General features: G+C 34.9%; 1 protein-coding gene across 2 annotated transcripts in view; it reads right to left on the minus strand.

Annotated features, from left to right (window-relative positions):
- LOC139973484 (lethal(3)malignant brain tumor-like protein 4) overlaps positions 1 to 16,090 on the minus strand; it is an 82,442-nt gene that overhangs the window by 52,838 nt on the left and 13,514 nt on the right. For both annotated transcript variants that reach the window (XM_071980208.1, XM_071980207.1), the window contains 2 exons: positions 5,288 to 5,385; positions 2,724 to 2,765 (listed from right to left, as the gene is read on the minus strand). The gene's annotated coding sequence lies outside the window, so the exon portion shown is untranslated. The remainder of the gene's footprint in view (positions 1 to 2,723; positions 2,766 to 5,287; positions 5,386 to 16,090) is intronic.

Genomic DNA, 16,090 nt, shown 5'->3' on the forward strand with positions numbered 1-16,090 from the left:
AAGGATATTAATATCTTTCAGGTACAATCTTCTTACACCCACAGTCCAACAAAATCAGGAACGATATTGTATTAGGTCATTTTTCTACACTATTTTAGTGAAGCGCACATGTCTAGAATATTACTTTAAAACATCAACTTAAATGATACATCAGTCTGATTATCGAGTCTCATTATTGCTTACGATGATCCATTGTGTTTTATGAAGTCTTAGAATTTGTCAAGATCGAAACGCACTTCCAACATCTTATAATACAACAGGGCAAGCATGGGCGGCGATCACGGGGGGGGGGGGGGGACGGGGGAACATGTCCCCTCCCCAATATTTTAGGTGGGGGATATAGTATCTAATATCCCCCCCCCCAATATTTGGTGGCATAGTTTTTTTTGTGGCTATAAATAGAAAATAATGCGTGAGATTATTTATCCAAATCATATTTGGTGGAGGCTAAAACTTCATCCAACACATGCTGCATGAGGTAAATGACTCTTCGTGGTCGTTTCTGTGACCTGTGACCGTATAGCAAGTTATCACTCATGATTATCATCATAATGTCTGTACATCTCTTGTGTATGAGTGTAAGTACGTACGTATATGATCCACATCGATATGGGTTCACTGGGTTTCCATTTGGCCTGTTTCCTACAAGATTTCTAACCGCAGGCGCGTAGCCAGGGGGGGGCAAAGGGGGAGACCGTCCCCCTCCCCTCGAGCATATTTTTTGGTATTTTTTTATGATATCGAAGTTTTATAGTAGCTGTTATAAGAGGTTTAATATTTGTACACCAATAAATTAACTGTCTGAATTTTCGAAAATACCCTGACCAACATTCTTCATCATACTTCCCTCTACTCGTGCAATTTTGACCGGTCTGTTAGGGGTTGAAGGGTTTTTTCTATATTGATTGTCCATAGATGAAATTTTGTGCAACATTATGGGTATGTTTTGAAGTGAATTTATTATTCAAATTCTGAACAAATAATGGGCTTAAAACCTTGAAAAGTGGGGCTGGCGGGTTATTGTGGGCCGTTACGTAGAATTACCTACAAAAGCAATGATCCACAGGAGATGCGATGAGGTCGAACATGATGTGTGACTGGTGACAATCTTGAAAAAGGTTATGGATGAAAAAAAAATATTGGGATAACTTGGTTCTCATGCAAAAGTGTACATCTGGTTGGTCATTTTCAAGCCCGAGAAGTGCCATTTCTGGTGATCTGGGGGGCTATCAAAACCAGAAATTTTCTTGTACGCTGCGCGCCAACCAGTAGGGCGCTCGGCTTTGATAGTAATTCGCGCCCGCACCCAAGCAAATGTCCCCCCCAATATTTGAAACAAAGTGCCGCCACTGAGGGCAAGCAATGATAATCTCCAACACCACAATCTGCAAGTCGTTGCAAACATGTGATCAACAAAAACAAAAGATTGCTACCAGTCTTCTAATGAATTTATATTTTTAATTACTTATTGTGAGGAGCTGACATGACGATGTGTGTGCTAGACTATTAAAGTCCCTACTGCGCCACTTGGAATGCTTAAACTCGAGTGAGATTGGAGACACTCAAAATCTAGTGGATTTTTTTGAGTTCTGGTCTGACACCATATTAAAGTTAATTGTTTGCCTGAATTCATCTCTTAATGCAGTAATTTTGACTCATTTAATGTTATATATATTTATTTTCTCACAACTTTAATCATGAAAGTATTTCTCATAACCAGTGCTGTGGCTGAGTGGATCAAGGCGGTGGCCTTTGAAGCAATGAGGCTTAGCAACCGGGAGGTTCCGGGCTCGAAACCCGGCCGGGTCATAGTAAGGTGGGTTTCTCATCCAAGAGCAATCTAAGGTTTGTCCATCTGAAATGACTTTCTAAATTGAAAACATTCCAAATTTGAGTTAAAAATGTTGAATTGGAAGCCACCTGACATATGTAAGTTGTAATCCATAAGCCCTTGCAGATTTAATCTCCCATATTTGTGGTCGCTTAAGCGTCGTAAATTAAATGCTGATTGTTATTATTATCATATTATTTAAGATTAGGCGTACTTTGGGTACAAAATTTATTTTGATACCTTTAACTGTAGATTTTTAAAAACAATGCTATCACTCCAGGTTGCATATCTATACCACTTTTAATTTTTGAGAAATGTTCCTCAAATAACAGGTTTTCAATGCACTTAAAATTTAATAATCAAGGACAAGTGCTGTTGAATGTCACCCAGCAGGGCCATCTGTTGTTAAAATGAATTTAAAAGAACAAGTTTGCTTCAGTAGTTATAAAACAATAGATTAATTGTTTTAAATTTCTCCCTGGGCTGAAAGCTGGGAGCTGTCTTCATCATCAAATGAGCCTTAAAGGAGCATTCCTGAGATTTTGAATAATATTCTTAAATCTGAACATCCTGAAATCAGAATTGTTGTCTTTTGTTGTACTATACAAAGACAAAACTTCTGCCTAGAGCCGTCTATCATTTCATTGCATTTGAAAGAATAAGCAGAGCTTGCAATAATTTAATTGGCTAAACATTTCTGGCAATTTTACCAAAGCTACCAAGTGTATTAAACAAGACTTCACATGAAAAAATAAATATGATAGTAAGCAATGGCAATTAACAACTCAACTGGATTTCTGGAACCCCCCCTCCACCTCCCCATATTTGATACAGGATTGAAAATTTAACAAAATTAGTGCAGAATAATTTTTGGCACTTCAATAAAACTCACCTGCTCATGACCCTTTTCTCTTTTGCAAAAATTTAACTAAAGCTGCAAATAAACAAAAATTGCGTTATTGATATATTTAACTTACTGTCAGCGAAATATTATTTACTCATGAACAATGTATGATAATGAAAGAACATGCAACATTTTCCAAATTTGTTTGACATTGCCAAAAATGGCTCAGTGCCGGAGTGCCCCTCCTCTAGATATTTTGCAAAATGGCAATTACAACTATAAGCAGACAAGAACCAATGGCCCATTACAAAACTTGCTTGTACAGAAATATTGTCAACAAAACAGTTGCAATACTTTTCTTATCATAAGGAGTTATAGGTCATCAGTATCAGCCTCAAATATGCAAAAAAGTCAAATAATAGTCACTTATGCACCTGATTAGTAACTTTGGAAATCAAATTATTTGGAATAATTCCCATATACATATTAACAATGATATCATTTTGTATAAGAATTTACTTATGAAGAATGTTTATTATGTGGGGACCTTTTTGATAATGATGGGAGACCTCTTCCGTTTGAGTGTTTCAAGCGTAAATTTCATATTAAGCGTTTCCCGTTTACCTCTATATTGGGGTTTAATTGATAGTATCCCGAAGAGTTGGAGAGGGGCTGCTTGTGTTAGATATAATATTGATAATGACAACATCATTTATTCCATGAAGTTCTAAAAGCCTTGTCAGTCTCTCAATTAGTTTATAAGCACCATTTGCGTCCTCTGTCAGGCATACCAACCGCCATTGAAAAGTGGAATGCGACCTTTACTAATATAACGTCCAAAGACTGGCATCATATTTTCAAAATGCCTTATTACGCTGTCTCTGAGGCTAAAATTCAATATTTTCTGTGTCAAATTTATTCATAGAATATTTGCGATGAATAGGCTTCTTTCATTGATGGCTAAAAGTGATTCCGATCTTTGTACTGTTTGTAACATTGAAACTGAGAATATTGAGCACTTGTTTTGGAAATGTCCCGTTACTGCCTCTTTCATTTTAGATGTTGAAAATTTGTTCCTTAAGAAGCAGCTCTTTTTTCCAAAGCATGATATCTTTTTTGGTTACAACAATGGAAAAAGACATTCCTACAATTTTCTCATACTTCATATTAAACACCTTATTTATGACTGCAAATGAAATGAACGAAATTCCTATTATTGATGAGTTTTTCTTAAAATTTAAATTCAAAATTAGTATTGAAAGGTTCAACTATTTAAGAACTTGCAGATTAAGAAAACATAAAGTTACTTTTGTGGAGCTGTGGAACGCCTTTCCCTTATGTCCTGGTTTATTCAATTAGGCTTTTTTCGATTCTTTTTCCTTTTACCCTATCTGTTTGCTACTTGTACATGTTCTTGCAATGTAGTTCCGTGTAATATATAAAAATGAAGAATTGATGTTACAAATTATATGCAAGTTTCTGATCACATTGATGATAAATGATAAATAAACGGAGGGAAAAAAAAAGAGAAAAAAGTCACTTATGATCCAACTTGAACAAGCAACAAGCAAATAAATAAATAAATGAATGAATGAAAGAACGAACGAACGAACGAACGAACGAACGAACGAACGAACGAACGAACGAACGAACGAACGAACGAACGAACGAACGAACGAACAAACGAACAAACAAACGAAAAAATAAATAAATAAATAATTAAATAAATAAATAAGAAAGCAAAGGAATGGGCAAAATGCAACAAAGTAATGCCATGCATACAGGTATTTACTTACAAGTATCACTGTCACTGTGAGAGTCCCACAACTAACTTCATATTTACACAAAACATATATGTATAAATGGTTTTGCTACACTACTCTAATTAAGCCATGAATGTATCCTGTCGATGCATTGAGACAGTTTTTGTATAATTCCTTCATGTTGTAAAATGAAACATATGCTACAGACCTGATAAGCGACAAAAGTTTAATATCACATTTCTACTTGCTAACAACTAAAGGTGGTCTTCATTCTTAGAGGAAGCAGAGGAATTTTCAAGTAGGCTGCATCGTGTCAGTTACACAAATCTGAGAAACACCTTCAGTCTGACAATTGTAATTAAATCAGTTACTGACGTTAGAATCCTGGCTAAAAAGGTACTCTATATATAAAATGGACTAGTGTCATCCATCAATTGCATGTGTGATTAGATTTTCTAATCCTTACATGTTCTGGGGAAGGAGGGGGGGGGAGGGGTTCAAGAGTGAAATTTGGTCATGCAATTATGGTCTTCAAAACTATGGAATCCAACTATAACAAGTGCAAGTTGTTTGTGTTTGACAGTAGCATGTTTTACTGGACTGCAATATGGCTGTGGCTATTGTGTGGTGAAATTTAGAACACATTTTGTCATTCAGATCTTAGAAGAGCTGGCCAGCATATGAAATAATTATTGTAATATGTTAATGGTCTGCCGTATTTAAAATTAAGTCCCGAGGATGTTAAGTTAGTTCAAGGTGGCCATTTTTGGTTGGTCACAATTTTGCATTCATGTCAGATATATTACGTTATGTTACGTTATGTTACAGGTCTTTATTTGGATTACTCACAAAATATTTCCTTCCTTCTTAGTATGCAAATAACAAAGATGGCGAATTACTGAGGGGCTTCAGAGATCCGATTTGAAAGAGCGCTTTGATCATGATGGCTGAAAATGAATGTGAAAACAAAAATAATCATCACAGCAATATGGTTTAAGCAACAAATTGTTATGAGACTCCTCTTCCATCAGGAAATAAAACTCAGTGCTTACATTTGGTTTAACGATTTGGAGGTTTATGAATTTTCACTTTCAATATAAGATACCTAAACATGGTTATGGACTGGACTGTATAAAACATGCTATATGATATTCACAAAGTCGGGAAGCATTTGGTACACAAAATGGTCGATCCTTGTTCCAATCTAAAGTTTAATAATGATCATGAAGATTATATATGTCTGTTGCAGCCCTGCAGTTCATTAACTCTACAAAGCTATAGTAATATATTAAAACTGATGAGTGAGATGATATATGACAGATACAACACAGGATGCATGGCTTCAGACTCTTGGTTCTGAAGTAATTGTATAAAGGATGATCTAACATGTACACAAGGTGAGTGTGCAACACTTTCTTGAAAGGAGGGGGGAGGAGGAAGGGGGAGGGTTAGGGGGCGGGAGTGCAGCTGAATTCCCGGCATGTCAGCACAACTAGCTTTCAAATAAATTTCTATCACAAGGAAGATCAGGTATATATCTTGTAACTTGCTAGTAAATTTAAGGGATTTAACACTAGATTGTGGATATGGTGGCAAACTTGTTGTAACCATGTTTGTGTTTAGCACTCAGAGCCAATTGTCACTCTCTGCAAAGGTACAGCGAGCCAGTTGCATATATACTGGCAACAAATTCTAGCTGCAACTAGGTAATTTGCAGCAAGTAATAAAAAATCCTGCAGCAGGCCACTAGTGGTAGTATAATACTGACAAGCTTCCTGCTAGCACTGACAACAACAGCAACAAAAGACTGTCCTTTGTGTGACTTTGGGGTTTAAATCAACATGAATCATATATAATTGCAAAATAGAAGGTAACCTGATTCCATCTAAATGTTTTTCACTTTTGTTGGACAACCTCTTGGGAACAATCAATTTATGAATTGACAAGTACATTAAAATGAATTTTCGCTAATTTCTCAGTCAAAGGCAAAACAACTCAAGAGTTTTCATGGATATGACTAATATTGAGTATATTTAGCTTTTGATTATGTACAGACTGGACTTCTGTCCATATAGCCTATGAATAATATAACTGATGTAATTCTGGACAGCAATCACAACAAAAGTATCGCTTTTTAAGTTATACATATAAAATAAAATTGGTATTACCCAAAATATGCTAGAAATTCAGATGATTGTCACATTTAAAAAAATTTATTATTATTATTATTGTCATCTATAATGATCGTGTTCAACTTTCAACAGGCATTTTACTGTTACTATACAAGTAGTTAGAGTATATCCACACAGATACATTTAATTGTCTATTTTTAACACGCCTGAATGCCTCCAAAAAAAGGAGAAAACTCACAGAACCTCCAGGAGAGTGCCTTCGAAAACTTCAAGCAAATTTTAGCATGCTAAAATTTTGGGGCCAATACTGATGATCTTTAACGAATTCTAGAACACTCCCATACAGTAAAGGAAGATTAATAAAACACAGCAAGCAAAAGGAATACAAAGATAAACTGAATGTACACAAAATACTAATCCTGTGTGAAATTTAAGGGTTCTAATTATACATTTCAACATCAGTCACTGCATGTTTCTTATTTAGATGAAAATTTCATATTTCTAAAGAGAAATGAATTAGCATTACTTTACTTCAAAACAAATCAACTTTGCTCCTAAATATGCTAGCCAGGCCACAACTGGTCACATACATAGTGCAAAGTTTTACACCTGTATTAGCGCCCTAACCTGCAATCACACCCCTCCCCCTCATTTTCAGGACGTTGAATTATAATACACAAACTAATAAAACCTACCAAGCACTGTAAGTTTTTTAAGGTTTCGATTTGGATACAGTCCTACTTCCTTCAAGCCATGTCATCTTTGGAAACTTTTTTCATTAAAATAACTTTTTGAGTTGTTCATGGCAAATTCTTAAAACTAAAAACCTACTGAAAATATACCTCACCATCTTGTCTGATCAAGTTTCATTTCAACAAAGAAAGCATATCAAAACCAAGTTTAAAAATTGTCTGATTTGTGTTATATGCATTAATAACATATTTAATTAAATATTTTATACAAATTATAATTAATATTCATTTATTTCTTTATTTATATTAATTATATCATGTTATAATATGTTAATAATGTTGTTTCTAAAAGTTTGAAATCAGATGGGAATCTTCTAGTTAAGTGACATTAACAACTCACTCGTTTAACATTTATGTCAACAAAGAAAGGAGGCTAAAATGTTGTCCATGTGGTGTATCTTGATCATTTGCAATTTAATGTTAAGAGATTACTCTCAGAGTAGCTGTTTCATTAAAATAATGGAAATATTTGCAAAGAAAGCCAAGAGTTGCTTTGAATTTGAATAGCTCAGTGGTTAACGCCAGTGCCTTTCAATCATAAGGTCCCCGGTTAGAGTCACTCAAAGATTAATGTATGTCGTCCAGTTACAGAGTTGTTGACAATTAACAATTCGTAATCATGGACGTTAAATATGAATGTAAGAGACTGACTTCGGTCAGCTTGCGGCTTTGATAAGCCAATGATGCTTCTTTGCGAGTTCCTGCTTGCAGGAGGATCTAATATACATACATACATATACATAGATACAATTGCATTGCTTAATTTGTATAAGCATAATCCTCGATATTTACACTGATGAGAGAAATACCGCCCCCCCCCCACAATAAAAATAATAATAATCAAAAATACAAAGCCATTAAAGATGGGAGCATATATATATAAGCATAATCGTTGATATTCACACTGAGAAAATCCCCGCCCCCCTGGCACCCCACAAGAAGGGAGGGGGAACAGAATATTCTCTAATTATACATTTTCAATGAATCATTTTCTTCTGTACGCCAAAGAGAATAATGATGTAGTTTGAATATTTGAACAATCAGTATATTTTTTTGGGTGAATGATTCCTATAAGGAGCATGCAGAGCTGTCAATCGCAACTTTGCGATCATCAGACGTAATTGGGTTCGTTAAGACCTTCCTCATTATTGTTATGCAAGCATTCATTTGTACTATGATTTTAGCTCATTATGACTAACTAACGAACGATTCATTACTGTAGGAAACATGATGGTTGATTTCTAGTGTTAACTACTAATAGAGTCATATGAACACTGTGATGTGTGAGAGACTACCAGTGTTTATACTTCAGACTTCTTACTAGATGCACAATGTCAGCTTATATCTTAGAAATATGGGGGAAAATATGATATAGCTGATCAAACAAGGATTAAAGTGAATGTGACAATTTAATCATAAAGATACATTTGTGCACCTATATGCACAAAACATTATCCCTGTGTAAAATTAATATGTGTGGTTATGTTCTCTTGTAGATGGTCAATGAATATATTTATTTTATTTTATTCGCACTCAGATTGTTCAAAATACAAAAATATTACAAAGACATAATAGACAAATAGGACGGAAATGAAAAGAACAAAAAGACTAACAGGAGCTTAACCCATTGGGCAGACTGAACGTCGGCCCATTTCCAATGGGACCCTATAGACGAAAAATTGCACTTTCAATGGTAAATACTAAGGAACCCAATAAATAAGACACAAAAAAGAGTACATATTGCACAAAATACTGATAAGTGCCTCCCACTCCCCCCACACCCTAAATTACATGAGATGCTTCCTTAACTCAGCTCTAAAAAGATGAGAAGACTTAATGGATTTGATATGATTTGGAAGAGCATTCCAATCCTGAATTGCCGTGAAGTAGAAATAGTATAGGCACAAGGATAGTAGTTTATTCTGCAGATTACAGCAGAATAAACTCAGATGAATACAAATCACATATTGACTGAAATTAGTTAGGAACAACTTTTCTACATCCGCCCTTGTCCATGCTTTATCCATCCATGATTTTTGTTTTAAAATTTTAATGATCATCTTATTTTTCCAGTATTCAAATGTACATTTAAAAATTCACAAGCCATGTAAAAATTAGTGAATTTCTAGACTATTTGCTGGTGCTTTCTTCTGAAGAAAATCATTGATATTACAGTGCCTCATACACACATCATGTAAGCCAAGTTCAGTACAATGTCAAATATCACCTGCTTTCACACCCAACCTCCCGCCCTCCCCCCCCCCCCCAACCCCAACAATGTAAAAATCTGCCCTTAAGTAAGACTACCATTCATTTTTCACCACTGCCCACTTCTTCACCTTTCAAGATTATAAGTCTGGAACTTTAGCCTGTGTGTTATGTAATCAATTCTCCAAGCCTAGCAAAGGAGTGTGGAAAAGTCACTTGCACAGCTCAAATTTCTGGGCGATCAACTGCACTGATAGAGCCTATTAAAATGCCTGAGGCAGGTAAACTGTTATGGCAGTGGTATTAAAGGGTGCATTTTCAAATGCCCCCTCCCAAACCCCCATGCAATTCTTCCTCGCAGAAACCTGCACATATCTATCAGGATATATTATCCAATTTCTAAGTTGGCTTGATTGTGCATTAAAAGCCATCATTAGATTTGCATTTTATTGAATAAATAATATTTGTTCATTAGGCCAAGTTAGTCATATAAACCATGATAATTAAATTGTAATTTATTTATCCTTGAGTGTACAGAATGTACAAAGAATGTACTAAGACAAACAAAATATAAAAGACACACACAAAAAAAAAACAATTAATTTTTATTTACTTGTATTTAACTGACAAGAAATGAAAAAGATGTTAAATTACAACTTTTGGATGTCTAAGTGTTAAAATACTGTATGGCATACTACAAGCTAAAGAGTATTTTTCAAAGATGTGATTACAAAAATGTTATTTTGACACCACTTAAAGTCTCAATTAAATTCCATTGGCAAATACCTTCAACATGTATAATGACAAGTCTTCGTGTACTGATGTGGTAAGACTTAATTGTTCTTTTATAACAGTGATGTAGCTATTTGGACAACGGATGTAGCTGCACTGGTCAGAGGTGGTCAGGATCAACTCGCACTCAGTGTTACTAACCAGCAGCAATCAAACAATGAAACCTTTCCGATCTTTCAGCATAAATTTGCCGATTACCACAACATAGCACACTTTAATGTCCATCAGTGGGATAAAATTGTCATCATTTTCACGTAATGATCCAAATTTAAAAACTTACGGCAATTTATGGATGTGTTTCATATCTGAGTGCAGGCCTTGTGTTTGCATTGCAATAGAAAAAAAAACATAGCCTACATGGATCCTCAATATGTGTAACAGGTGTTATCCCAAGGTTGTATACAGACAACGAAAAAACATCATCATTTTTTTTTTTAAATAGTTAATATTGGAAAACAATATCTCCCAGGAAAAATATCTTTCATGTTTTTCATATTGACAATTCAGAGATTGCACTGGTACCGCAGCACTCATGTCTTGTATACAATTTAGAGCCAACTTTGTTATTCAATTGCAAAGTTTCCATTTTAATGTCATGGAGTGTTAGCTCCGCTGGTGCCTTCAATCATAAGGTCCCCGGTTAGAGTCACTCAAAGATTAATGTATGTCGTCCAGTTACAGAGTTTTGACAATTGTTGTTGACAATTCATAATCATGGACATTAAATATGAATCTAAGAGATTGACTTCGGTCAGCTTGCAGCTTTAATGAGCCAATGAGGCTTCTTCGCGAGTTCCTGCTTGCAGAAGGATCTAAAATACATACTATACAAAGGAAATACCTGCCTATTATATTATCCAACAGCTTTTGTACAAGAATTTGATACATTAATTCTCTGAAGCAATGTTCTGTTTCTCTCTAGCATTTATTATGGATACAGTCAGGTTTATATAGAAGCTAGAAAACCGTACACGATGGTTTGTACCCTTGAAATCAAATAAACATGACGACATCATTAAACAGCCAGAAGAAACTTCTGTCTTTTCTATAATCAGAAGTTTTGTGCTGCTGTTCAGCTATACTTCGAGCCCCGGCTCTTCATATCCAATAGATCAGATCATCACCACGTATTACGCTGACTATAAGTCTTGCTCATATTTAATTAATATATACTGCAGTCTGGTGTATAAGCCATGCTCGTGTTACATAAACACAGTACACACTCACACACACAGAGACAGAGGTACACCGCCAATGAGGGCACAGAGCATAAATCTGGACTGTCGTAACGTTAAATATTCGTCTTTTAGGTCTTCAATCGAAGTAGGGATAAAGATATATGCTATCCGTAGGAGTCAAATGTAAATGATTGGTGTGGAGATTGCAAGTATGTTGGGCACTATACCTGCTGTGATGGATATTAATTGCTATATTATAGAATTAGATGCACATAATTAAAATGCACTGCCCTACATAAACAATATTTACAACACAACATAACCATTGATAGATATGAAAAACAGAGACCTAAGATGACACTTTGTGAAACAAATTCTTTTTCAACTTTTAATCGTAACCCTCATATAATGCAGCATGGAGTATTACAAATTCAATTATTCTTTTTTATTCTGTTGTTTTGATTCTTTCCAAACATATATGTTACGACTCGATCAACAACAAGCTGACATTTGACTAATTACGAACCCTTTTGCAGCGTTTGTTTTTTTGGTGTAAATTTCAACAATCTGTTGAAGTCGTATCAATTTCCTTTTTGTTGTTTTTGTGAAAATTTCGATTTGACTCATTCTATACATGTAGTATCAAGTTTGATTGGACTCAATGTGTTTGTTGCTCGTGACACGAAGGAAGTGAATATTATTATGTATCCATTGATTATTCCAAAATGTCTGTCACAAATTTAAGTTCCAAGACACAATTAATTGAAACTTACTTTTAGAATTCTTGATTAAGCCTTTGATACTATTCCATATTACATTCTCATTACAACATGATTTAGTTACTACACAGATTAGTCAGCAGTCATTTAAGTTCCATTTCAAATAATTATGTAATTCTTAAAAAAATATTCAAGTTTGCCAATTGAAATTGGCTTATTTATACATGTACGTGATTAACATTTTGTAGTACTGAAAAGTATCCTGGTGACAAAATGTTGAGAATCGGATTAATATTTCGTTCAATTCTTGGTCTGTCATTTTTGAGATAGCATATTCATTAATCATTTGTATCAAAAGTTAACTTGAAGGGTGATTATGTCATATAGATGAAGAACTACGAAAAATGTTTTGTTATTTTGTCAGAGTTTGGGATGAAATCTTCTGCTTTTTAAAAGTGGATGCATCAGAACAAGAATACACTCATGTTTAGTACTATTTGTGTAAGTTTCACATCTAGCTCCTGTCGGGAAAGTTGAAACTTTACCCAATCCAACATCACCACAGACAGAGCGAAAATAAAGAATAAATAAATATATTTTGTCAATGTGCGGCAAAGACATCACAACATTTGGACTCCAAAAATGTCTCAAAATGGATTGTATTCTTATTGTTGTTTTCAATTGATTGGATTCTTAAAATGTCAAAAAAGACATTTACATCTGAACTGTTCATGTAATTCTGTGTTGTGATAGTTCACAGATTTTGAAATTTTACAAATATATTCTGGGCATTCCATGACCACGAAACACTACTTTATACTTCTTCATATCTCATATGTATGTCTAATGATGTCTACTTATTTCTTACCCTATTCCTAATCCATCATGGCCACAGTTTGAAATTGTTTATGTATTTAAATGCGTTATAATTTCCTCTTGAAGAGGACATTCTTTTGGGACTATCAAAACTTCCCGATCATACACTGGAGCTATAAAAGCTAATGAATCCTATGTGGGGTTTGAAGAATCAATAACATAAATCATAAAATACAATGCTTGCTATTGCATTGACAACAACTGTGCTACTGAAATCAGCTTTTGATGAGCTGCCTATAGGTGAAATGGGGTTCAACTCTTCAGAATGTTTAACAGAGGGCGATGTCATGTCAGTCCTAATGTGCATGACATCTGTACTGTGTATTATGATCTCTGAATTGATGTTAAATGATCTTGTTAAAGCTAGTGGACACACCTAATGAACTTACATACTGACAAATTGGGTTTATTGACTATAGTTCAATTGTCCAATTGTGCACGTTTCGCCGAACAAAACGCATGCTTAAGAAAACTCAAGTTTAGGTGTTTAAAAGAGGTAGCTTGACTTGAAACTTTGAAAATATGTTGCCAACAGATTTTTCCTTCAATACTTATGAAATTGTAGCAGTTTGCTAAACAGTTTTATTTTATTTTGAAATTGTATATAAACAACTATTGATCAACTCACAGGACTGTTATGATCTGAAGTCATATAGACTGCAGCATGTAAAGTTTTGCGCAACTACACTGGCAGACACGAAAGTACCCTCTGTTGATTTTACGGCGTTCCCGTGAGCCCCTTTAAAACGCTCCAGGCTTGATCTGCTCATACATCATAATCATTTGATCTTTGATGAAATTATAATGGAAGGGGCAGAGTAGAAAGCCTTCCCTCCCCTCTCACTTTAATTCTGTGGTCAAACCTCTGAGATAGGAATACAGGCAAGGGAAGAAAAAACAATTTAATAATGGGCACAACTCGGAAAATAAATTATGAAAAAGGGAAGAGGAAAACTCATTAAGTCACCATCGAAATGGCAAAGACTGCTTATTGGTCCAATTTCATTTGAATTATAAACAATATCTTATCAATGTGAAAGGTCTGCAATTATGTTTGTCTGTACGCATGGGCAATAAGACCATTGGTATATAATACTTAGAACAAAATTGTTGAAATTACTCAACATTAATTCTATGGTTATTTATCTTAATATACCTGTTAACTAAAAAACCAGTGCAGGCTATAGTCTTAATACAACAGATATGACTTTGGAGGGTGACTCGGTCAGCAAACAGATTCTCACAAATAGGTGGCGCTATGCTCTGCTTGGCAAAAGACCGGACTGAATGTGCAAACAAAAAGGAGCTTTGTTGATATGAGAATTAGGTGGACACATTTCAAACTTTCATGAATCTTGTATTGGAGGTTCCCAACATTTTATATTACCATTCTACTTTGCTGACTAATTACAAGCAAGGAATTCCTACTTAAGGAGATCCTCTAGTGGCTTAAATTGATTGCTTAAGAAAAAGACTGGAACTTTTCTGCATCTTTAGGTCAAAACTGCATCATCATAGCATTTTGTATGACAAAGTTAGATATTTTTTGAATACATCTGTGAAAATAGTAGAGTGATGTCATGACCCACGACAATTAAACGAAAAGGGGAAAATTGTTTTTGTGACAACCTTTGAAGTCGAAGAGAATCATTACTCCCTCGACAATTAATTTTGAGTTGCAGTCGTGGAATATTCTCAGATTGTCTCTTGTTAGGAGTAAATACTTTGCAGATATGTTGAAGGTCTCAACACAATACAAAAAAAGTTAAATAAGCAGTTGTTATTAAATTAAGACTCCTACATCAACATTGGGCCTATGCACCTACGCACTCTTCATTATAGATGTATCTTATGCATATAAAGAATAAAGTCAGAATTATGAGGCACTGTGTAAAAGCAGAGGGGGCCAGTCTGTACCATCCTGTGTCATATATATATATGCCTACATATATGTATGCTGACCTCTATATGAACTTGAACTGCATCTTGTTGTGTGTGTATTATAAAGAAAATCCACTATACTCCAATATTATTAGAAAAACGCAGAGAAATAAGATATGATATAGTTATGGTTTATTGGTTCTATTTCCATCAATGCTACTTACAATTAGCGTCATGCATTCATTGTGTTTTTGTACTTTTCATTCCACTGCCAAAGTATTGCTGACAAAGGTCCCAGGGAGACCAAAAATTCCAACATATTTTCTAAAACAATACTCCTTATTTGTCAATTATGAGTCATATCTTATTTCTCTACTTTTTTCTCTACTTTTTTCTAATACAGATTATATATATATATATATATATATATATATATATATATAGCATATATACTCCAGATCTTGTGTGTTCTAAACATTTGTTCCCTTACGATTATTACATGGTGTCAGAATTAAAACAATTATTGTTAAAGTATTACAACATGGATCACATGAAACCACCAAGAATTCCGAATTTACAAGGAATTGTTGCAGTAAATTGGAGGAAGTTAACTCTAATGTTCCAACTCTACATTGAGGCCAGACTGGTTCTTCTGGCAAAGCCATAAAGTTAAGACAGTCGGCAAGCCTCCTCGACGGTGCAGTGGAGAAGCGTTGAGAGTATAAAGCTCCAATGGGAGCAGGACGTAGACAATACGAAATGCAAACAGCATATACACACAATTTGCAATCTGCTGATCTGTGGAGATGATCAGCTACATAATGTATTTTAGATCCTCCTGCAAGCAGGAATTCAGCAGGAAGCCATCATTGACTTATCAAAGCCGCAAGCTGACCAAAGTCAGTCTCTTACATTCATATTTAAGAATTAAATGATTATGAATTTTCAATTGTCAACAACTCTGTAACTGGACGACATACATTAATCTTGGAGTGACTCGAACTCAGGACCTTATGATTGAAAGGCACCAGCGTTAACCACTGAGCTAACACTTCTATATTGCTTGGGATTGATTCACCCTTGCTGCAGAAAAATTCGAGAACCGTGACACCAC

Source organism: Apostichopus japonicus, chromosome 9 (genome assembly GCF_037975245.1).
Source record: "Apostichopus japonicus isolate 1M-3 chromosome 9, ASM3797524v1, whole genome shotgun sequence".
Lineage (NCBI taxonomy): Eukaryota > Metazoa > Echinodermata > Holothuroidea > Aspidochirotida > Stichopodidae > Apostichopus > Apostichopus japonicus.